Source organism: Balaenoptera physalus (genome assembly GCF_965194825.1).
Source record: "Balaenoptera physalus genome assembly, chromosome: 12".
NCBI lineage: Eukaryota > Metazoa > Chordata > Mammalia > Artiodactyla > Balaenopteridae > Balaenoptera > Balaenoptera physalus.
Genome location: NC_138897.1, coordinates 59,197,084 through 59,221,931, shown reverse-complemented (window position 1 = coordinate 59,221,931; position 24,848 = coordinate 59,197,084). Strand labels below are relative to the sequence as shown.

The following is a 24,848-nucleotide window of genomic DNA, read 5'->3' as shown; positions in this document are numbered from 1 at the left end:
ATTCAAGTTTAATCCTGCATTCGTTCCTTTCCACATTCAAAATCTGACATCTTTTGTTTTTTCTGTTTGTGAACTACAGGAGTTTTTAGTACAAGATAGTGACTGAAAAGAAAGACTGCTAAAGGAAGTGCAGTATGTGATGTATTATTTATTTATTGAAAACACAGGTGGATTACATGTATGATATGAATGTTTCTGTTTCTCAAATTTTAATAAGACTTGATTCTTACGGAGTTAGAGGAAGAGACTGACATTTGCTGGAATCCTATCAGGGGCCAGGCACTGTGCTGACCTTTTATTAGTGTCTCAATGATCATTATCCTGGTTCTCAGGCCTTAAGACTCAGACTGAAGCTAAACCATCAGCATTCCTGGGTCTCCAGCTTGCCAACCGCAGCTCTTGGGGCTTCTCAGCCTCCACAATTGCATGAACCAATTCCTATGCATCCTATTGGTTCTGTTTCTCTGGGGAACCCTGCCTAACACACTCCATTTCTGACTAAGACTTCTAGACACCTTTCCGTCTCTGAGCTTTTTCATACTTTAGGTCCCTGGAGACATCACAAGGAAAGCCTTTGAAATGGGGTTTGGATGGACACCCCTCTCAGGTAATTGTGGTCCTGTCACAGGAAGGGCAGCCTGGGGAGTACAGGCACCTTAATATAAGGTGCCCACTGTTAACTCAGATTGTCCAGTCATCTCAGGGGGGTCTGGGGTCAGTCTGCTCAGGGTACTGGACAGATGGCTAAAGCTGAACATGGGGTCTAGAGCCCAGCCCTGAGTGGGGAAGTGATTACCCAAAGAGACAAGAGAAAAATTAACCAAAGAGGGTTGCAAGCCAGTCCTAGAGAGCACTGAGTACCAGGCCAGTGTCCCATGCCAGTCCAAGGGGCAAGCAGGGAGCGAGAGGGGAGGGCAAAGTCAAAGGTTCAGAAGCCCAGCAGAGGTAGCCAGGAGAACAGGATGGGATGGGGTGAAAGAGAGATGCAGATGTGAAGGTAGACCAGAAGTCTCCACTGTTGCAATCCGTGACTCGTTTCTATGGCTGCCTGCCATGTGGCCATGAATGAATGGATACGCCTGGTTGAAAGGCCTGTGCAGTGGTAGCTAATTTTCATTCAGTTTATACAGCCCCATCCTTAGTCCCACTTTAAATCAATATGTGGCTCCATCCTGTCTTTTGAATATTTTGTTTCATTCAGGAACACAAGTTCATGACTTGGTCAAAAGAAGCCTTGGTTTACAACACCATAATCCAGTTCCCCATAAATTTCTATCACACTGATAATATCTTTAAACATACGAAATGGCACTTTGAGATTCTTGGAGATTGTTAGAGTAAATTTTAATTCATTTTAGTGTCTTGTAAATAGCAGGCAGAGGAATGATATTCTTGTTTTATCACTTGCATTTCTTTCTTTCTTTTTTTTTTTTGCTACATTTTTCCAAACTTTGAAAAACAATTGCTAATAAACAAACAAAGCCACAGGAATTATTCCAGTTCAAGGGAATAAACAGATTTCAAGGGATCAAAAGAAGTCACCGAAGTTCAGCTAGCAGTGCTTTCTTTACTGTATTACACAAGCACATTGGTGCTGCCATGTGTGAAGCTGAAGACATCAGAGTTTCCATTTTATGCTTAATCTTCACGTGGTTTTGCTATTCTCATTTTACCTAAAATAAATTAAAAAAATAAACCAACTAGAAATACATCTGGGGAAAAGGAAAACGACCTGGGCTGGATCTTGGGGTTCTTCCAATTCCAGAGCAGCAAAAGAAAACCTCTTCCCACCCCCTTTTTTTAATACTATAGGAATGTGAGAATGACAGGTGAGCCAACCCTGCGCCATGTTTACCTGGCTTCAGGTGAATCAGAAGGCTGCCCAATGACCTGGTGAAATTGGCAGTGTGGACATTTTAGATTTGAAAGGATAACTATCCTCTTACCTTTGCCCAAACTGGATAATTTCCTCAGCTCTTCATTTTGGTTAGCTAATGGAAATACAACTGTAATCATCACCTCCATTTATCTTTTTGATAGAGATTTCCAAAAGAAATTAGATGGATGTGTTTTCAGTTAAAACTGTCTTTTCAGAAAGTTGGACAGTAAATCATCACTGAAAATAAAACAAATACCACCAACAAAACACTCTTTGCTTAATATACTGTTCTTTAGTGCCTCTATGCAAGTGTGTATAGTGTTAGCACACTCAGTGCTGTGTTCTGTGTATTCAAGGGTGGGGCAGGTGGGTGCTGCTAGCCTGAATTTTCCCACTCTGGGCATCAGAATCTTGTCTTTTATGGTCACCTGTGTTCAAATCTATTTATAACAACCCCTGAAAGTTGTTTGGTTTGTTTGTGTGTTTTTGTCTTTTTTTAACACAGGGTCTGTATGAAGACAACAAAAGGATTTCTTGGGAGTGGTTGAAATCACACTCTGTGATAAGTGAAGACCTTACACAATTTGCCACTCATGTGTACATACAACAAACCACACAGAAGATAAAGTGGGGTTTGCTATTAGTTACCAATTCCACTCATTAAGGACCTGGTTGCCCTTAGGCAGTGGCTCTGGTCCAGGCTGAGTCCTTCTTCTTTTTTTTAATATAAATTCATTCATTCATTCATTCATTCATGGCTGTGTTGTGTCTTCGTTGCTGTGCGCGGGCTTCCTCTAGCTGCGGCAAGCGGGTGCTACTCTTCGTTGTGGTGCATGGGCTTCTCATTGTGGTAGCTTCTCTTATTGCGGAGCACAGGCTCTAGGTGTGCGGGCTTCAGTAGTTGTGGCTCGCAGGCTTCAGTAGTTGTGGCTCGCAGGCTCTAGAGCGCAGGCTCAGTAGTTGTGGTGCACGGGCTTAGTTGCTCCGGGGCATGGGGGATCTTCCTGGACCAGGTTTTGAACCTGTGTCCCCTGCATTGGCAGGTGGATTCTTAACCACTGCACCACCAGGGAAGTCCCAGGCTGAGTCCTTCTATCATAATTGTGCCATCCCTGATCTAGTTTGTACTTCTTACTTTCAAAAGGTCTCTGGTAAGCTGGTCATACATAGCTCTCAGTCTTTGTTTCCTAAAGCCTAGGAACCAAGTATCTCAGAGTCCTCTCAGTAGGATTAGCATTCTTCTGAGTGCTGAGACTATAGATGAGAAGTTGAAAAAACCCCGTTTGAAGGGCAAAGTAAATTAACCCTTGAAGGAGAAGTGAATCCAGATGGCTCACTGTCAGGAACAGGGGCACCGTCAGACACTTCCTGTGAAACAATTAGACGCCCTCCCTGAAGTGGTCACTTAGGCCACTTAGTGGCCTAAGTCACTTTGCTTAGGCCACTTTGTGCCTGATTTATGTGCTTCTAGCTTTTGTGCACATGCCTCACCCTCCAAGAGGCTCCCAAACATACACCTGAAGGCAAAGAACAAACTATTACTGCTGCCCAGGGCAGAGGAGTGGGATCGTTATACCAGTCGTGGAGATAGCCCTAATTCACCTACCGCTAAGACCCTTATTATGTGAAGGTTGAACCTCTCACAAGGCAAGACTTCTCCTGGATCTTTTAGATCCCTGCCAGATTTCTCCTGGATCTTTTAGATCTCTGCAGTAAAGGAGTCATGAGAAGTCACCTTCTCTCCTCACTTCTGGTAGCCTTTGTGTTGTTTGGCCATGGTTAACTGTCATAAATACCCTCTTTCGTACTGTTATGTTACAGTTTTGCTCTACCATGGTCTGCTAGGGTATAATTCTATGTAGACTAGAATTACAGAGTCACACAAACGAGAACCGGAAGGGGTTTGGAAGGTTGTTGAATATACCCAAACCCTCGTTTTACAGGTGAGGAAACCATTAACCACGGTGATGCCATGGTTGAACTCAGACCATTCATTGTGCCTTCCAGAGTAGAACTCTTTCTGCTGTCTTAGGAGGGAGGCCTTTGTTGGAACCAAGTGTTAACTGCTCCAGAAGACAAATGTCCCTTTCAGGCCCTCTTGGGTCCTCTGAATTCTAGGTCATCACGTAGCACAGACGGTTTTCAGCCTTCCTATCCCTGGACCCTGAAGAAAGAGGGCTTGAAGCCTGCTATGAAGCTCATATGACACGGTGTGGCCACTGCCATGCCCCCAAGAATTATACTGAAGCAAATTTTTGAGCATATTCTCTTGAGGTACTTCTTAGAGGATCTGTAAGGGAGAAGAGAGCCCAACTTCATAATCAAGAACATTGGGTGCCAAGAGGATGCATTGTGAGTCTAAGCCCAGCCCTGGCTCTGGCCCTCCCCTTGACACCTGGAGACTTTCAGTTGCAGATATCACAGAACACTGAGGACAAGTCCTTAGTGACAGTTAGAAAGTATCTTTTCTGTTGGTAATAATTGTGCTTTCATGAGCAACTAAGGAGTCGAAAACGGTTTTGCTTTTTGACAACCTGGTCTGTTTCCCCTGGAATAAGGGTTGAATCCCTTAAGGAAGCCAAAGGTAACTGCATGGCTTTGACTGACAGAGTTGCTGGGGATTTTATAGAGGAATTATTTAAAAGACCAGCGAGGGGGACTTCCCTGGTGGTCCAGTTGTTAAGAGTTCGTGCTTCCACTGCAAGGGGGCGTGGGTTCGATCCCTGGTTGGGCAACTAAGATCCCACATGCCGTGTGGCGCATGAGCAGTGACAGATCTGAAGCACTATAATGCAAATAAAAATATTTGATTTCACTGATGAATAACTAATTTAAAATACCTAAATACTAAGGAGGTTGAAACCAGCCTGGATGCAGATAGTATCACAACGGAGCATATGCAGTTCCTAGGTGAGAACTGTTGAGTGGGGATCACATCCATGTGCAAGGCGGTCTGCATCCTGTTAGCCCTTGCCTTCAGAGGCTCTAATGAGATTCATGTCCCCATGTAGATAAGTCCCAAGGAAATAAAATTCCATGAACTAATCTCATCTTGGTTTCACTAGGGATAAAGAATGCATTTGAACAAAATAAGGAAGGACAGTTTATTTTTCAGGAAGCTGTAACCATATGTTCCCAGATGCTGCCTTGCTCCAAAACTCAGGGAAAGGAGGCTTAGGCTACTTACTTTGAAAAAAATCCATAGTCAAATTGTTACTTCTTAGAACAGAGCAACAAGCACTCCGAAATAGTAAATGTTACCAGAACAATAATAAATAATGGCGCAAATGCCCATCTTAAGAAACACGGTCAGTCACGTCTCACGTTGCACAACCAACAGCCACGTGCTCAGGCATTTCTGCAATGATTGAAGACACATCCCGAGAGTTATAAACATCCATCACAGATCCGAGTGTGCATCTCAGGATTCCAGAACCACAGTCTGCTGGTTGTTGACCGTTAGTGACATACCAAGTATTCCTGAGATCTCTGCAAGACCTCTGGGTTTGTGCAACACAACTGAAATACTACTCAGTGTAAGAAAGTACCTGGGGGTAAAATAACCCTTCAGGAAGCCTAATAAAGAAGAAAGAAATGTGCCATTTAAAGCCAAAATTGCTTTCCTGAAGCATGGTCAAATCATACATGAAATACAATGGCCTTTCCCTGCCAGAGGAGTAATAGCTCATTTCTCCTCACGCCCTGGACCCTCGTTTCCTTTAAGTTTATGGCATGTTTAAGTCTACATTATTGGTCCTTCCAAGTGCATGAACTTATGACAGACTAAAAGGATCTATTTAGCCTGTAAACTGTTGAACACAGAATTGGCATGATTTAGACTAAAATTTGCTCCACTCTGAGGGCACATCATCATCCAGTACGCAGAGATTATCCAGATTAGAACTTATCTGGGCCTTTTGCATCTTCTAGATACCCACTTGCCCCAGCCTTTTTTTGCAGTTTCATTTCTCCCAGCACTACCAGCAGACCTGTGCTGGGGACACAGATGGAGGTGAAGAGGGTTCTCTATTCATACTAAGAGAGAACGGCAAGTCCTTGCTGAAACTGTCATGGGATTATCTATAGACCCTGAATAAATAGAGCCTCTCCAGTCCCCCACCCCAAGATGCCCTCTAACAAGGGCTGTCTGAGGACTGAGCCAAGATGGGAGCCCTGTCCTAGGTTGGGTTAGTCCCAAGCAAACTGTGAAGCAGATGAAAATTAATTTCCCACCATGCTTCTCCCCACACATCCAACCCAGGCCGGGGCAGGGGCCTGCTCCTTCCAAGCACCGGGCAGCAGCCTGGATTGAAAAACTCCACTTACTGAACACAAAGCACAGTTCTACCCCACAGCGTCTGCCTTTTAACCAGGGTGAAAACTGAAGCCAACAACCTGCCAGAGAGACTTAGAGAAAGCTTCAGATGAAGGTAGAGGCCATGTGTGTCCCATTCATGTGTGTATCCCCAGGGCCTGACCCTTCAGAGGAGTTCAATAAATATTTGCTAAATGGATGAATAAATTAGTGAATGACATGACGTGGGGTGGCAGAGCTCGGGCTGCTCTCGGGGCTCGTTTGACAAGAAAGGACTCCAGCAGCAGGAGCTGGGGACAGAGGAGAAGGATCCTTTTGAGTGAGCTGCTCTCTCAGCCCCCACTTCCTGGCCACACACCCCCACCGGGTCTCTAGTGCAGGGGTCGCTCCCCCCAATCCCCCCCAGCCGTCTGAAATTCACTCTGTCAGTAGCATCTTACACTTGGCCTGAGACCAGCAGGGTAGAAAATGTCCTCGACCTCAGACTCTGTTGTGCATTTTCCAGGATGGCATTTCGGGTTTGGGTTGTTTTGGGTTGTTTTGTTTGGTTGGTTTTGCTTTTTATAAATAGTGCCTTGAGCTGCTGATAAAGTAGCCTGGTTTCCATGGGTGGCCCTGAGATGCTTGGCATTATTTGGACCTACTCTCTTGTCTTAAATTAGTAACAAGATCAGAGGAATCTGGATATGTTTAGGTTAGGTTTCAGGTCTGGATACTGCATATAGGCTGGCATTTGATTATTTCCTTCTTGTCCTATTTAAGTCCACGGGTATATGAACACCTCCAAGTAGCGAGAAAAGAGGCGGCATGTGGATGAGAGCAAAGCTGTCAGCTCCCATATCTCCCGCCGGCCCAGACAACAGGGAGGTTTTGCCTGTCTCTGTTCCTGTCTTTTGTTGGCTTCAATGTCAGTTTTCTTCTCGTTCTTTATAGAATTATTGACTCCTATGAATTTCATTGTGGATGCCACTGAGTTGGATAGTTCAGTGTATAAGCTAACTTAGAGTTAGCTTATGGTTAACTACCTCCTCTAACTCCTCCCTAGCTTGAACCCTCCTTTCCCATCCTGAGGTTTTCTGGACCTTGCTGCAGGCAGCTACCCGCCTTTCCCCCAGGGCCCTTCCCTGCATCAGGACCCACTGAGGGAGCAGAGCTGCTCCCACCTTCCCAGGGAGCCTGGGTGGGACGGGCCGGTTGTTTTCAAGCATTAGAGAAAAGTCTTCACTGGCAACAGCGGAGAAATCTGCTGATTTGGGGTTTTTACCATAGAAGTGGGCGGAAAGGGAATGTGCTACTCATTCCTTTCACCTTGACCGTGGTTGCTTGTCTTGGATAAAGTAGCAACCTCCCTCTAAAACTAGCAGTTGTGACCCTTGAGATTGAATGTGCCTGTAGCAGCTCTCATTTTTTCAAACCCAGAATGGGGTGACAAAAATCAGTTTACTGGAGGTGTTAAGACTGTAGATATTACTGTTGCCAGATGAGAGGCAGCATGGGCCAGTGGGAAGAGGAACTTCATGGTTCTCTCCACTGTCTCGTGGTTCCCATGCTTCCCTGACCTTCTGTGGAGGAAAGACGTGTGAAGACAGGCCCCGATTTGGGTTTCTTTAAACCTAAGAAGTTAGCTCGTATACCTTACCTGCTTCCCTTTAGAGGCATTTGAGACATTGGGACACGTTTGGTATCTGTCGCTTCCCTTCCTTTGTTGGGAAGTGCTCTAAACCAGAAATGATGTAGATGTGGAATCAACTGTGAAAGTAGCATTTTTTTGGCAGCCCCCAAAAAAGCCCCCTCTGCTTTTTTTTCCTGACCTGGTATTAACCCTGAGTGAATGAATGGTCCAGTCTTTAGTCTTTTGTCTCCAAGTTTTCCAATTCAAAGGCATGGAGTGTCCTGTGCCTGGTTCCTTGTGCCTGGTTAAATGGATTTACCAGTTGTATTATCTAGTTTTAACCTTGACAAAAGGGACACATGGCTTGAAAAGACTCCTATAAAGGAACCACGGATTAAAGATGACACTCTAACCACACAGTTTCCAAGAAAACCGAACAAAAATGGCAGAAGTAGCCCTCCTGCTACTCCCACTGCAGAATGTTTGCCAACCACACTACAAGGTCACAGTGTTACAAGGTAGAAACAGTGGCAATCTAATTTGATTTACTAAGCAGTTGGCCAAAAAACCTCCAAAAGTTTTAAAATGTCACTGGGAATCTGGATGAAAATTTACAAGTATAATTGTTATGATAAATCTCAAAATCTATTTTGTGCCTTGAACTGTTAAATAATGGTAATAGCCTGTGTAGATAATGTATATGTTAATAAATAAAGAATAAAAAAAAATAAGGATTTGGAGGATATATGTTCAAAATGCTTAGAACCCACTGCTCTAGGAAATGGCATATTCTGAGGTTGATGGTCAAAGGTTGGTGGCATGTTCAAAGATAGAGGTGGCCTCAGAGGACAGGCCTGCCTGCAAAGTCTGAGGGAAGATACAGGCCACTGATGAGAAGTAAAGAGCAGGGAGGACATTCTGCACAAACCAGGAGGACAGGAAATCTCCCATCTTTCCAGAGATACGCAGAACTAAGGAAGGACCCATGGAAAGTGGACGCCACCTCACCAAAGGAACCAGTTCCATCTAGGAGGTGGTTCTAGAGCAAAATGAATACTACAGGGTCACCTGGCCAGATGGAAGCCCATCGGGTCTAGATAACTCATGCCAGCCTCTCCATGCAGAGGTCCAGCATTCCTAGAACACAGACGGGTACATGGTAGATTTTTATTCGAGCCTTTGGCCCCTTGCATTTTATCAGCCTGGTGTGTGGCCTTTTCCAGTTAAGGTGAACAAACTTTAGAGTATCCATCACTTTTCAAGATTTCTGGAAAGGAAAGGCTGATAAGCTCCTGCCACTGCTGCAACATTCATTGGTGCAGGTTTTGCTTTGCAGAAAGGCTCCCGGAAGGGCTGAGCTGCCTGGAGGGGTCACCTTTTTATAACTTACACAAAGGCACCTCTGTGGACCCGCTATGGCCATGACCTTGCTGTGACTTGTGGCCGACTAGAGCCAAAATCAGAAGGAAAAAAAAAAAAAGATCCAGCAGACAAAATGCTAAGTCTGATGAATTTTCACTTTTCAACCCGGAGCGTGGCTTGGTATAGACCATGGTTAAGTAGGTTCACGCTGCACTCCCTTTCAGTGTTGTTAGAGAGGCCGCTTGAAATCAGATTAGGTGGCGGAGAGAAACCCAGGTGAAAAGTGTGCTGCAATCACCAAGCTCCACCCCAGAGACTGCAGGCATTCGAAAAAAAGAAAGAGTACTTTGATTTTGCTTTCTGACCAAGGCTTTTTTTGGAGGGGTTGCACGCAGGCCCTTTGCTTCCAGAAACTAACAAGCCACATGTTCCCCATTAGTTACATGTGGCCACTCTTTCCCAAACACTTTCCCTTTGGGGTCCTCACCAAAGAAGGAGAAGCATTCATTGTGACTGGGGCTGGGAGGTGACAAGAGAGCTCTGTGGAGGCTGACACGGGTGTCACCTCCATTTGTGAAGCTGGTAGCAAAGTCATCGAACCCAGCAGCTCCAGAGCCGGGACCGGCTCTGTGGCCGTGTGCTCAGGGTTGCATAGGGCCTGTAAATTGCATGGTAATGGCCGGCGCCTCAGCAGGAATAGACATGTGCTTTGAGTTTTCCCAATGAGTCAGACGCACGCCGCGAGATAAATGCTGATTGCAAGCAGATGTGACGTGCGCTTTTCAAGAGGGACGGGCAGAGGGGGATCGTGTACTGGCATCTTCCACACTCTTTGGGATGACGGACTGACACTCAATGGAGTCTGGTCCCTTAACAAGAAACATTGCGTGGTGGGTGATTTCCCCCCCGCCCCGACACCCTTCTTTCTTCCGTAAGAGGAATCTACATTTTAAGCCTTAAATGTAAACGTGTTCTGGCTCCAATTTGTCGGCTGACTCTAATCGCCTCGGAACTTACATAAACTCTAGGTGAGTAATTTCCCCAAGTACGGTGCCCCCTTGGAATGTGTGTGCTGTGAACTCAGATTAAACTTTTAACCTCACATTTTTCTGGGAAGGATTATTATCCGTGTTTTTACTGTTTGAAAAAAAAGACAATCAGAAACTCAAAAATGTCTAGTGCTCTTTCTGTGGTTGAGTTGGTACACCTCTCACGAGCCTGCCTTTTGTGTTGTGTGTGCCCAGAGATCGTGGACACCCTTGGCCCCTAAAATTGGGGATGAGACGGCCTGTTGTGGCAGAATTGAGACTGTAGGGCACCGACACTCTCGCCTTCCTTGTGACCCTCCCAACTGAATTGTGAACTGTTTGTAGGGCCCTGTGCCCTCCCACCTCAACTGCAGAAATCCCGAGTGTCTTTCTGCTGATGCACGCCATGTCCTGTTGCCAAGTGACATGCATAACATGTTCGTCAGCAGAGCAGGAGGTCTGAGTCTTAGGTTTCTGCTGCATTCTTCCACACTTGGCTTTCAATCACCTCATCTCCTTCCAGCAACTGGGTCAGTGCTAGGCTCTCCCAGAGTGTTTGTCGAACCAGTCCCAGACGCCAAGCTTGAAGATACAGCATCTCTTTACAACCTTAGTCCCTGTACTCATTAATCACTTGCTGGGTCCGTCAACTAAGTCTGTTAGCCCTTTAATACAAGAGTTTTTTGGACTGAGTTGGCATCAACGTGGAAACAAATGGACTGGCTTTTTCTCCCAGGAGCTTCTGGTTATTTGTACTTGCTTTTTGTTTTATGCCTACAAAGAGGCAGCTGGTATGGTGTCCTGGGAGGAACAGTGGGCTGGGGGTCCAGTATTGGTTCTGCTGCCTTGGTCTGTGTGGCCTTGGTCAAGTCACTGTATCTGACAGGTCTTCAGCTTGTGCATTTGTAAAATGGAGGCGTTGGATTCAGTGGTCTTCCTGTTGAAACAGTAATAATCCCATTAGTTTTACTGTCAGATTTCGAAGGAAAGCAAACACCAAAGCAAGAGGCAAAAATGGGAAACCTTCAAGGTAGAAAGTAACTGCTTATCGTATTGAACATTGCTGTGCAAGGCCCTTTTAATATGTCGCGATGCAGCATTCTGCTGAGAACACTGTGATGCTCTTTTCATGTTCTATTTCATCATCCTAAGAATATTCTGGATTCTTGAGCAAACGAGAAACACACTATTCTGGCACTGGAAGAACAAAGGGAGGCTGGAGAAGCATCGTTTCCACCCCAGTGTTTGGAAAATTGATTGAGTAATTGGTTTCTGGTGCTAACTTTCCTTTGCGGTCATATGCATAGATATTTGCCCCCAGGATATCAGGCTGCCTCCCATCCCCCTTCCTGGGCCCCTCTCCTCTGGCCTATAGAATCACAAACCAGAATCAGCTGCACTTTTTTCTGTTTCTGGCTTCCCATGATTGCTGTTCTGGTGTTAGCCTCACCAATGGCAAACAGCTGAAACTGACCAAGTAGCAAATGCCATAGGTGGTAGTGGGGCGGGACGGCGGGAGCATCCAAGTGTTGCTGTCTCTAGAAGAGAGTTGGAGGACTGGGGTCTGCTCTGAGGACTGGTATCCCACACTCTGGAAGACAGCATCACCTGCACTTGTGCTTCTAGCAACCACCACCAGGTTGCGAATGTTGAAATGCATTTTGTTATCAACCTTGGTAACAAGCATCAGAAGGGTCCCGCGTGCTGGTGCTGGAACAGGAGCGCTCATTTACTCGTTAATTTTACAAATGTTTGTGGAGCACCTGTTGTACATCTGGAACTTTGTATCTGGAGATACAAAGACAAGTGCAAATGGCATTGCCTTCCAGGGGTTTATGATCTAGCAAAGGACAGAGGGGTGTACCTGGTCTAGTGTGTAATGTATGTGATAAGCTGATGGTGTGGATGAAAAGCTGTACAGGAACAGAGGCGGGAACTCTGCGTTCTGCCAGTCTTTTGCTTGACTGAGAGACAGGCAGAGGGTATTCCAGGCAGGGGAACCTACACAGGCAGGTGTAGAACAACACGAAAGAGCACAGCACCGTGAAGGCGTGACGTGGCTCGGTGTGACTGGAGCACAGACTCAAGGTAAAAAGTGGCCAAAGACAAGGCTGCAAAGGCAGATTGGGATCTAGAAGAGGCTTATGCAGGGCCAGTGAGTTACATACACATTTGTTCTCAAAAAGGTTCAGGGGGGTTTACCCCAACACACACTACATAGACAAGAAATTAAAGTGTAGGGAATATAAAGGATGAAAAATAATATAAGACCATGAACAGTTAGTTCATATAGAGTTTATGTACTGTTAGTTGTTAGGGGTGGGACAAAAATTGACTCTGAGCTTCCTAGATGCCAAAGCAAAAAGGGAACTGTGAACTTTGCTATACCCATATGAAAAAAAGCCAGTTGCTCAAAAGAAACAGGCTTTTGCTGGAACTAAGAGCCAAGGGAAATTTCTCCATTGATTCTCATCGAAGGCTCAATGTGGGGACACAGTGGAAATATCTTCCCTGCACTAGCAATTTTTATAGGACTGTTTCTTGTAATGTCCCTCAATGCAAGCCAATGGCATACTGCCAAAGTGTAATTCAGTAAAACCAGCTGAACACAGGGCCAGAACGATTCAGCCTAAGCCTGCAGCTTTTCCATGGTTTGGCTTGGTGTGCGGATACAATTTAGGGTATCTAGAGAAATAGAAGTTCTTCATATCTTTTAGGCAATCATCCATGAATATTATTTCTTACAATGGGGCTCTTAAAAAGTATTGGACAGCAGGCAGTGAACTTGAGCTTCCATTCATTGGCAGAGACCTCAAGAACAAAAGAATTTGAACTTTGGGTTATGTAACAAAGAAAAACAATATTTTTCCAAAGATGTTTAATCATGGAAGGAAAGTAATTGGTTATCCCGGACTAATAGTGCAATCTCATGGCTCGGCTCCAACTGACCTGGAATTAAGGCTGCGTTGCTAAGTAGAGTTCCCTGACCTGCCGGCACGTGTATTGCTGTGAATCTAGGTTGAAGGTGGTAGCATAAAAAGTCCTCACATTACAGAAGTAAAGCTGTGGGTTGAGCATCTTTTGAGATTTGGTTCTTTTCCTTAGCGGCTAAAGTAATTGTGTGAAGTGCAAACCTAGGTTCAAGAGGCTGATGTGTGTGTGTGTGTGTATGTGTGTTGCTTCGGTCTCAGAAGGCCTGTGGCATTCACCAAATAGCATCTAAGGTAAAAGTGTAAATTTTGCCAAACATAAATCAATCCCAAATATTTATACAACATAGTACAACTCGTAAAATGTATTCGCATTGTTCCCATCCAGTATCTAAGTTGAATTGCATAAAAACCTTGAGCAGGCCTGGTATGATTATCCCATCAGACAGATGGGAAAACAGAGGCTTGATCAAGTTGGCATGGATGTGAGGTGGGAGAACCAGGATCGTAACCCAGGTCTTTTGATTTTAGTATAGGTATTGTTCTACCTTCCCAGGCCCAACTGACTTACCCAAAGGACCAGTGAGCTGTAGGTCGTGATGACCATGCTCAGCAGCCACCAGGCTAGAGTAGCGCCTGTTGGGAAAAATTCCAAACACTGTAGGGTTGGAAGGCTCCCTGCAGTTAACTCAGAAAACATACCAACTCCTTAGGCAGGAATGCTAAAGGGAAGCATCTGTTCATGGGAGGAAGAGCACTCTCTAGTTGCTGGACCCCACGCATGGCCCCAGGTATACACTGGCCAGAGACAATCCAAGGATTTGTTCTTTCACCCTTCTTTTTACCAAACATACATACATGTTGCCATACATGAGTGTGTGGACGTGTATATTCTCGGTATAATGCAAGAGTAGCTTCAAACATTGGAGAAACTTTAAATAATCTTACTTATTGGTATTCAGTGACCAAATCTTCTCAAAGCTAACTTACTTCTTGTAAATATGAGGATGAACTTGAACTCTGTATGTTGTAATAATTGCTTTTTGGAGTACTCTACTTAAGTGGAAGCATTGCCACCTCTTTTCTACTTTTTCACTGAACATCTAAAGAGCTAACTCATATCTAGTTACTTTGGTGTGCATATACTTTGGTGTTACTTTTGTGGATATAGACTGTTTTCACTTGATTCTCCCTGAAAGTACAAAGAGGGGGTGAAATTCAGACATCAATGCCACTGCTGATACAGTGCACTAAATTGTAAGCTAGGGTCCCAAAAGACAGCACTCTCCTCCCGATCAGCAAAATTACTTATAACTAGAGAGCCATACGCACTCAAAAGGATGATTTCAATATAGCACCAAATATCCCCAGTTTATAGCCAGGGAGGAGATTCCAGATCTCAGAATGGTGGGCAGACCTGGTAACTCAACACATTGTTACGTATTCACTGAAAAACCGAGACACTTTTGATGCAGTTACTTGCCAAAGGTTTCCAAAAGCAACCCATCCCCAAATTGATCAGGATAAAATGTTCCAGAATGTTCTTCCCTGTTCTCTGTTAGGGCACACACGTTACCACTTACCTCTTTCCAGTTGGCACCTGCACACACTCCCAAAATGAGAGGATATATCATCTCCTGAGTCTCTTTCAGTTCAAAACTTGGGAGTTTACTGGTTCTACAAGACGAAAGCAGCTACACACCAAAGAGCTTGCTTCTCTCCAGCCTCCCAAATTGTTAGAGTTTATGTTAATTCAGTGGAAACAAAACCCTTTGACAGCCAAACTTGAGACTGGTTTGGGAAACCCATTGTTTAGAAATGGCTTTGCAATACAACTGGAAATTCAGGTTAAAAAAGAAAGAAGAACAAAAGAAAAAAAGAGTGGAACCAGTTCCCTGTCAACACAGCTCCCTGCACGGTTGGTTACTTCCTGACAAACACCAGTTTGCTGCTGTGGGGACAATGTCTGTCCCACCAGTGTAGCAGCAAGGGGTGTCCAGGTGCCTTCTGTGACCTGCTGCTAAACAGTGACAAAAGCATTAGGAAAGCAGAGCCTTCTTCACTCTCAGGGATTATAACACATGCGCCAAAGGAGTCCTTGCCTCTGTTATTGTTTTCATCTTTGAGCACAGAAAAGAGTCATTTGCTGAATGATCCTTAGTGCCAGGAAATAGATAATGGAACATCTCCAAAAACCTCTGGGTCCCAGAGAGTAGTTTCTGCTTCAAAAAATTCCAATTCAAGTTTCTCATCTTGCTTCTTGTTCAAAAATAGCTCACAGGGGGAAAGGTGTAGGCCATCTCTGCTTCCATAACAAACCACGGTTTGGGTAACAGGACTCACTTCCCGTCCCAGATTTTGGGAGCATCTGAGGCCTGCTCTTGGAGAATGCAGATGTGATTGGGAGCAGTGTCGCCCCCTGCTGGGCAAAGCACTTCTAGGTCCTGGAAACTGCCACAGGTTGAGGTGGCACCTGTGAAACAAGAGTCTGGCAGTGTGTTCGCGCAGTGTTTTGTTTTCTTTTGTTTTTATTTGTGCTTTTAGTGTTAAAGAAAAAAATTCTATTGGGAGCTTATCTTTGACCTTTCACTTAGAACAAAAGCCACTCATCAGAGAGCTATAGATGAGGTTTATGGATACCATGGCGGAAAATGAATTCCCATTTGTGGCCTGATCTGTGAGTGTGATTCTGACCACGAATGAGATTTCCACATCCACTGGCCAGGCTCGGGGATTAGCAATTTTTCAGAAGTACCACGCCAAGTTTCCAGCTCCCTTCTTCAGGCTTGAGGCTGTGGGTGGCACTGAGTGAGCTTGATTCTCTCCGGGAGTAGGGTGAGGGAAGGGGAGGATTATTCTGAATTAGTGGAGGAAGACCAGGGATGACTTTATTTGTGACTTGTGGTTGGTTTTAAGAAACTCAAAGGGTGCTTTAGGATCTACAGCACTATCTCATTTTAAAAATTGGCTGTATAGTTTTCTGTAGCATGGTTCTGTCTGTGTATGGGTGTGGGTGTGGGTGTGTGTGAAATGGATATATGTATCTTGCTTTTCAAACATTCTTTCCCAATTCTCCCTAAAATAAGTTCCTTTCCAAAGTTATATTGGCTGAAAGTGTATCAGTATAAATTCAATGATAACAATAAGCTCATCTTTTCAATTGTTAATACTCTTTGGAGAGTTGTGGTGAGTTGGTCTATCTTCACACTAAATTGTGAATAATGTGATCATGTTGCTTTCCTTCTAATGCCTGGCTTACACGCTGTCCAGGAGAGGGAGTGTATGTTGTCGGATGAAGAGGTACTTGGAGCGAGGAATTTCCAGTAGCTGGCAGGCACATGAGCCTATGAGGATGCAGAAAGTATGCTCAGAAGAAAGAAGGGCAATGCAGAGATACAGGCAGGAGGCCTCCAAAGATAAACTTCTACTCGTGTTGAAAATGTGAACAAAGCTGACCCTGGTTTGGGGAGGGGAAGGTGTGTGCTCTCCCAAGGGTTCTTTGACCAAAAAGAAAGGGAGATAAAGGTAGGTGAGAATCTTATCAGCACAGTCAGTTATGGCAACTGCTGATGTGTCAGCTCCTGTTCAGATTTCCCTGGGAAACAGATTTTGTGGCAAAAGCTAGTTTTCATGTCACGTTAATTAGTTCCCAGGAATACCTTCAGTTGTTTCCCCAGTGCATCCCTGTTTAGTCCATGTCTCTGACATACCGGCTCTCTCGGACATGAGTGGCCACAGGTAGTTAATGAAATGACTTCAGCGTATTTAAACGGACGTTTACAAACTTCACTGGATGTGTGGTTGACATCTGGGGAGACCCACACACATACAGAAACTTTGAGTGACTCTCTTTATAAAGAGGCGGGTGGGTGATTGCGCGCTCCCGCTTGGAAGCCACGTGTGCATGCACGGTAATGGTGGCGCCATGCTAATTAAGACTAATGGCCGAAAGAGCCATTGCGGATGATCCAATTAGGCGGATGGAGTTAGAGATTACACAGATAACTCTAAGACATCAATCTAGTTCAGTTTTACAAGGCCTCTATTTAAAATGAGGTGGTATTTGACTATAATAAAATAGTATAATAAGTCGTTTACTAGGTCTTGCCATTGTGGAAGCTGAGGGCTACTAACAGCCTTAAAAGTTACCATTTAAGCTGGATTTTTTTGTTTCAAGGACTAATTATGTTGATGGCTTATTACCAAGTTCTTTTTGTTCCGTATGCCTCCTGCTGTCCAGTTGAGACTGTTTTACAGTTCATTAGCCCCTTGACTAGAAGGTAGAATGGAAGAAGGTAAAATTCAAATCCTTCTGCCTAGCAGCAGATCTGGTAAACTATTTTGTGGAGAAGATACTGAAACTGTTGACTAAAACAGACCTTTGTGTTCCCGTGGATTAAATTTTCCTTTGATTTCCCTGGATTCCTGATGTTGGAGAGAGCTAATAATTAGCTGAACTGATTATTTCTTGGGAGGGTAAAAAGTAAAGTCGGCAGGCTTCTGCTTTATATGACATTAGTTTTGTCACATGTAAGGAAAAACACTGATAAACCCAACAAGATAGTGAAGCTTTTAAAAATTACACATGGTTCGTACTGTGGTTATACTCATCAAAATGAGCTTTGCTTAACTCTGCAAATGTTGTCAACAAAGAGTCTGAAATTTCCTAGAGCACATTATTTTTAAGAGCTATGAAAATACATATACGGTTGTATCTGAATCAATGGTGCCATGAGAGATTGATCAGTTCTCCAGTGTGACATAGGAAAACATCACCAAGAGATTGCTCTATGGCATAGAAGCCTTCAAACGTTTAAGTAGGGAGAGACAAATCACAATGTTTTACTGGTGCAAATTTCCTCATGAGGCTTAGATTATGAGCAGAAGTTTCTCTGCCTCTTGCCATTAAGCTTGGATTTGGGGGAGAAAGAGGGTGTGAGAGGATGAAAAAGAGCCAGGAAGGGTGCTGGAGCCTCAGTTCATTTTTTGCTTTTGCGAAGGCACCCCTTCTAGTCACTGCTACATGATCAATTCCTCAGTGTGCTCTTTAGTTTCGTGTCCTGATACAAGAGAACACCAGCTTAAAGCAGGATATACTTGATCCCTCTTGGAAAAAGAAATAACAAATCATTAAGGCCACAGCTCACAGGGGCCCAAGTTTATTGGCAATAAAAGGCAGCTGTGTTGACAACACTACCAATTAACCTGCCAGAAGCAAGCATGTCACTGTTAGAAAACAGGGCTGGAGGCATCCAGGGATCTATATAAAGCGTAGACACCAGTCTTAAACAACAGGGGCAGCAATGTGGCACCCACCCTGCAGCAGATGAAGTAAGTTCTGCATTCTTTGTCCAAGAAAACTCCTTACTATGTAGAAAAACCCCCAGCCTGAGTCAGGTATACACCTGGCCTCTTCCCGAGGCACTGGGTCCCTCAAAGGTGCTGGTAGAAACAGAAAAAAAAAGTGGGGAGTTAAATTTTTTGAGCACCTTGGGCATTTTCAATTATGCTATTTCACTCAATCTTCACAATTACACTGCTGAGGAAGTATAAGCATCTTAGTGTCCACAGGTGAGGAAACTGAGGCACAGAGTTTCCAATTCAGGTCTCCCTGGTTCCCGTATCCATTCTTCTCCCATGACAACGTGTATTTACAGATGAAGCATCAAGAAATGCTTGTTCTAGACCTGGCTGCCATGAGTTCATGGTGTGACTTTGGGTAAGTCTCATAACTTCCCTGAACCTCAGGTTTGTATCTGAAAAATAAGAGGTTATTCTTCCAAAACTATACATGCTCTTACCATACTATCCAGCAATCACACTCCTTGGTATTTACCCAGAGGAATTGAAAACCTGCATCTGTGTCCACACAAAAGCCTGCACACAGATGTTTATATCAGCTTTATTCATAATTGCTAAAACTTGGAAGCAACCAAGTTGCCCTTCAGTAGGTGAATGGATAAATAAACTGTGGTACCAGCAGATGATGGAATATTATTCACCACTAAAAAGAAATGAGCTATTAAGTCATGAAAAGACATGGAAGAAGCTTAAATGCACATTAAGTGAAAGGAGTCAATGAGAAAAGACTACATACTTTATGATTCCAACCATATGACATTCTGGAAAAGGCAAAACTATGGAGACAGTAAAAAGATCAGAGGTTGCCAGGGGATATGGGGGAGGGAGGGACGAATAGGCGGAGCAGAGGATTTTTAGGGCAGTGAAACTACTGTGTGTGATACCATTATGATGGCTACGGGTCATTATACATTTGTCCAAACCCACAGAATATACAACCCCAAGAATGAACTCTAATGTGAACTGTGGGCTTTGGGTGATAACGTGTCCATGCAGGTTTGTCAGTTGTAAGAAATGTACCATCTGGTGGAGGCCGTTGATAATGGGGGAGGCTGTGCATGTGGAGGGGTGGGCAGGAAGTACGTGGAAAATCTCTGTTGTCTTCCCTTCAATTTTACTGTGAACTTAAAACTACTCTAAAGCATAAAGTCTTAATTGCAAACAAATTTAAATGAAAGGATAGAAACTCAAAGGTTTCTTACTGAAGTGTTTCTCCAACTTCAATGAGCATGGGAATCACCTGAGGATCTTGTTAAGGTGCAGATTCTGACTCAGTAGGTCTGGGAGAGGCCTGAGGTTCTGCATCTAACAAGCTTCAGGTGATGCTGATGCTGGTGCAGGAACGGAGGTCATAGAGCGTCATCACCCCGGGATTCCAAGATGGCAGCCACCACGTCTTCCACTCACCGCTGCAGGCTTGCGTTTGGTAGGTGCCTCGCATACTTGCTTTTCAATAGTGTTAGAGACGTTGGATCTGCTTAGTAGAGTAAGTGGCTCAAAGTAAGGGAGGTTTTTAACTTTAGCTGCTCAGTGATTCTGCAGTTCCCTGAAGGCTCCATCCTTCAAGGGCCAAACCAGAGCCTGGCCTTCTCCTCCACCCCCACCCCCACCCCAATGCCACCCCATGGCAGAGTCCCTGGTAATCCTCTCTCCACAGTGGGCTTATTCACCCTACCTCTGTCTATCCACAGCTCACTCTGATTGACATGTTCCAGAATGAGACCAACCTTAAAGGACACCTGGTAAATACCATTAAGAAGCACCTTACTCTTGCAAAGATTTTATTTATTTTTGCAGTTTAAATCACATCCTCCCCATGTACACTGTGACATGTAAAGTTTCTTCTTCTCCACTCCGACACCCCTCTTTGTTCTGGTAACCAATACAGCCTTTTATTAGCCGTCTATGATGGCTCCATGCATTTTTTCCTTGTGCAGTGGTAGTTACTGCTCTTAGGAATGGTTGCAGAGGTCAGAGGCCAGATTCTCATAATCTCTATGGGGAAACATATTCATAAACTCAAGACAAAAATATGGCATGAATTCAGAATTTCTTTTCTTTCTGTCGTTTTTTAAATCCCATTTTAAACCACTTGTTTAGAGTTGGATCTAATTAGAGTACTTCAGAAATAAGGGCTTACTGTGTTGAACCTATAAAGAAGCGGCTACTATTTTTTTTAACCTGATCTTTTCTTATAATGCCCAAAAGGACAACACTATGTATTTTGTACCACTGTCAAGGGACAAAGACAGCTCCAAATATTTGACCTAGATAAACAGATTACCATTCATTTCATCTGAAAATATAGGGATAATTAACTTGGACAACCATATAAACAGCAGGGGCCTCCTCCTGAGTGTCTGCCTTCTTAAATCAGCAGATAGTCTCCCAGAGAGCTGCCACAGCGGGGCCATTCAGCTGCCTCTTTTATTGCTCTATTTCCCATTGTTCTAATGAACTGTATGGTATTGTGGAAAGAACTTCTGGGCATTTCAGTCTTCTGGGCTTTATTCCTAAGTCCCAGTCCACTCATGTTTATCCATTTGGTAAGGTTTGCAATGGATTTGTTCTCCTGAGTTAAACAAAATTTTTTTTCTTCATTGTGCAAAGTTGTGATTTAGTCCGTTATTAGTCATTGAGCCCTTGGAATCAAAGACATCTGGAATCACAGAGTTACAGCCGACCCGAAGGGTCACGTGGTCTAATCCCCTGTCCGATGCCTGATTTCCCTGTAGATTCCCTGCCCGATGGGCTTCACCGTAGTCTGTGTTTGAACCTGTTCAGCCACAGGTTATAAGTTAGTCTTTGCAGAGTTCTCATACGAAAGTTCTTCCGAGTTGGAGCTGAAATCCATTTCTCTCTAGTTCCCACCCTTTGATAGCAATGCAGAGAAAACAACAGAACGATTTCCTCTTACACCTGACAGGGCCTCAGGGATTTTAAGTACCAGTTATACTCCCCTGAGTCGCCTCTCTTTCCTTTGCCAGTTGTCCTTATGTCAGAGATCAGACTCTTCACCATCCTGGTCACTCTTTGAACAGGCTCCTACCTCACCAACCTTCCTCAGGTTCATGGCCCAGAACTGGTACCGTGCTCCAGGTTGGAATGGGACTGGCCTTCTGGAGCAGTTGTTCTCAACCTTGGCTGCGTGTTGGAATCACCTGGACGGTGCCTGCACCCCACATTCGGAGATGCTGATTTCATTGACCTGGGGTGTGGTCTGAGCACCAAGATTTGTATAAACTTCTGGAGAAATACCAAATGTAGCTGAGGTTGAGAATGAGTATTCTAAAGTCTTTACCAATCAGAGGCATTGCTGGCCTCCCAGGCTGAGTGTGGAGAAGGGATGAGAATGGGAGAGGGTGTTAGGGTCGAGGAGGGGCTACAGCCTATTGTTGAATTGGTAGGTCTCTCCATAAGCTGGAACTCATACTTGTTTCTTGGGTTTTAGATTCTCATCTTGAAGTTTTTTTACATTGATACAAAACCAATATAATCATAACTTAAGTTTCACAGCTGAGCTAGCTGAGCTCATGTTTTTGTGTTTCATGTCTTATTTATCATGTTTCTGGCACATATTTTATTTCGCTCTCTGGGATGCTGTGATGAGACATTTGTGGGGTTGGGATGTGGGGAGATATACATCTCCCTCCTGAGAGATCACTCCCCTCCATCACACTACCTTATGACACTTGAGCTGCACCAGATCACTAACTCAAGGTGAATTTGCTATGCACTTTAACTCCTAGGTCTTTTTACTTCTAAACCATTACACCCCATCTTTTTTTGGCAAATGCTTTTTGTTTTTAAATTAAAAAATTCACCTTTAATACTGATAAAGGCTAGGTGGGAGGATATGGCTTAGGTGTGCCACAGCAATGAGCTTCCCAATCCTGGACTCCAGAATTAGCTAGACTTTCCTGTGAAGTTACAGGAAGTGCTGGAAAACCACAGGCTTCCCATGTGGGGACTGTCATGTAAAACCTGCAGCATGGAGGCACAGACCAGAAAGTGTATTCTCTGCAGATACCTCCAAAGAGGAATTGCATTTTAAAAGGAGAGAAGAAGAGGAAACTACAATACATTGACTTAATATGTGCCACATTCACTGTATTCATTGGCAATGCATGGTCTCCTTTAACCTATACAATAATCCTGTGATGTGCATGTAATTATGCCCATTTTACAGATGAGGAAAATGGGGGCTCAGAGGGACTTAAGAACTAATCAGTGGGGTGTCAGGATGAAAGTGAGAGTCATGCCCTTTCCACCACACCATCTTGCTAGGGTAAGGAAGGCCCTCCATCCTACTGCATTTCATTGTGTTGGGTTTGCTCCAGAGTTCCAGTCTTTCAGTCATTCTGAATCCTCTTTCTTTGTGCCGTGCACTTGCTAGGTTCGGGAAACCTACTCCATTGTGATGAGATGCAGAACTCTTAGAAGACACTCATCCTGTCTTTGAGCAATTTGCTCTGTAAAGTAGTAAGTCAGACAATGTTCTTGTGAAACTAATTGATCCTATATTCTTGACCCTGTGCATGAAAAGTAGAAAGAAAAAGGAATTTTTTCCCCCTGAGTGTGTCTGAATGATTTGCATAGGTAGTCCCCAACTTGGAACAGGAAAGGTGATTTGCAAGGCAGATGTTTGATCATTTAAAGATCTGTTTTGCCCAAGAAATAATATTTTCTCTTCTGGCCATCTGCATTGCCTTTTTAAACCATGGTATACCATACGTGGTGATGAAAATACTATTCCACCTCCATCATGAGTATACTGCTGATTATTATATTCCTGTCTCCCGCATGGTGGCAAGTAGCTTTTTTCAGATCCCTAGACGATCACAGACCTGGTATGCTTGTTAAATATGCCCAGTAATGAGTTCTTGACATTCATAAATCCAGCAATTATTTTCCTGATGAGAGGTGAAGTGTTTTAATAGAATGCAGAACCAAATTTCAGAACTGCAGAACATTTGAGATTTAGATACCCCTTTTTCCTCCCATCAGTTTCACGCCAGACTTATTGACAATTAAGGTTTTGGAGCAGAATTATGTCTCAGTACGATGGACTATTTAAAAAATTCCTTCATACGTAAATATACCCACTTCTGCGCTTTTTCACGTATGCTTTGGAATGCAAGAGGTCCCTTCCTGCACTTACCTGCCTTTCTCTGAGGCTGGTTCCACTGGCTTTGACATTTATTAAAGTCTCAACTGCTTATTCCAGCAACTTTGACATTGGGTGGCTCTTTGGGAAAGGGCTAATTAAAAATGGAATTAAAATTGATGGAAATAGGGGACTTCCCTGGCGGTCCAGTGGTTAAGACTCCGAGCTTCCAATGCAGGGGCCACGGGTTCCACCTCTGGTTGGGGAACTAAGATCCCACATGCTGCGCAGTGTGGCCAAAAAAAAAAAATTGATATAATAAATGGCTCTTTACGTAGGATGACCTGATAAGGGCCATTTTCCCAGGAAGCTGGAAGGGGACCAGGTGTGAGACTCTGCACAAGACCCTGCACCTCCCTCTCTCTGCTCTCACTCACTCTGATCTGCTCTCCTCTCTCAGACAATGTAGCCTCTGCCTGAGTTGAAGCTGAGGCCTGTGCATATGAGGTCTCCAATCACTTGAAGCCATTCATTTCCAAGTTTTAGACTTGATTTCTGATAGACCACTTATGCCATTCCATCAATCCATCCCAACTCTGGGGCCCTGGTCAGAAACTTCATGGCAGGGTCCTAACTAAAACCCACAACCCTGGAGATGCAGGGGATGATGGCTGTGTGGGTGTATGTGTATGTGTAACTAAATGTGTATACATGTAGAATCCAAATGAATGCTACGCGAACAGTTGGCATACATTTGGGGCACTTCCTGTGGGCTAGACACTGGTGACAGAAGAATGAAAAGATACAGTTCTTGTCTGTATTACAATGAAAGATCGTTCTCGTAATGGGGTGGCTCTCAAGTGCAGTGGAGTCCAGGAGAGGGAACCCAGGAAGTCAGGCTTCACGGAGGAGCTAGAGTTTTGAGATGGGTTACAGAGGGAGAGTAAAATCTGGGTAGGCAAGCAAGCAGGGAAAGGTGTTCCAGGCAGAGGGAAACGCGTGTACCGGGGAAGTGTGAGACGGTATAACGTGCTCTGGAAAATGCAAATACTCTGAAGTCTGAGCCGAGAATGCAGGAAGAAGACAAGGGGAAGAGGTGGGTGGGGTTCCACCTTGGAAGCCTTGGGTGCCATGCCATGGCGTTTGTTTCATACACTAGGCAGTGGGAAGCTCCTGAAAATTTTCAGGCTGGGGAGAAGATATGGCCAGACGTGTGGGCCTCAAAGCTGACGCACATACGCTAAAAATAATCCC

At 44.3% G+C, this 24,848-nt stretch overlaps 1 protein-coding gene across 2 annotated transcripts in view; it reads left to right on the top strand.

Moving 5' to 3' along the window:
• The window catches only part of COLEC12 (collectin subfamily member 12), a 198,169-nt gene that overhangs the window by 96,424 nt on the left and 76,897 nt on the right, over positions 1 to 24,848 (top strand). Inside the window, exon 1 of one of the 2 annotated variants that reach the window (XM_082418684.1) lies at positions 6,634 to 10,196. The exons of the other annotated variant lie outside the window; for it this stretch is intronic. The gene's annotated coding sequence lies outside the window, so the exon portion shown is untranslated. Of the gene's footprint in view, positions 1 to 6,633; positions 10,197 to 24,848 lie in introns of those variants that run through there. 2 annotated transcript variants of the gene reach the window in all.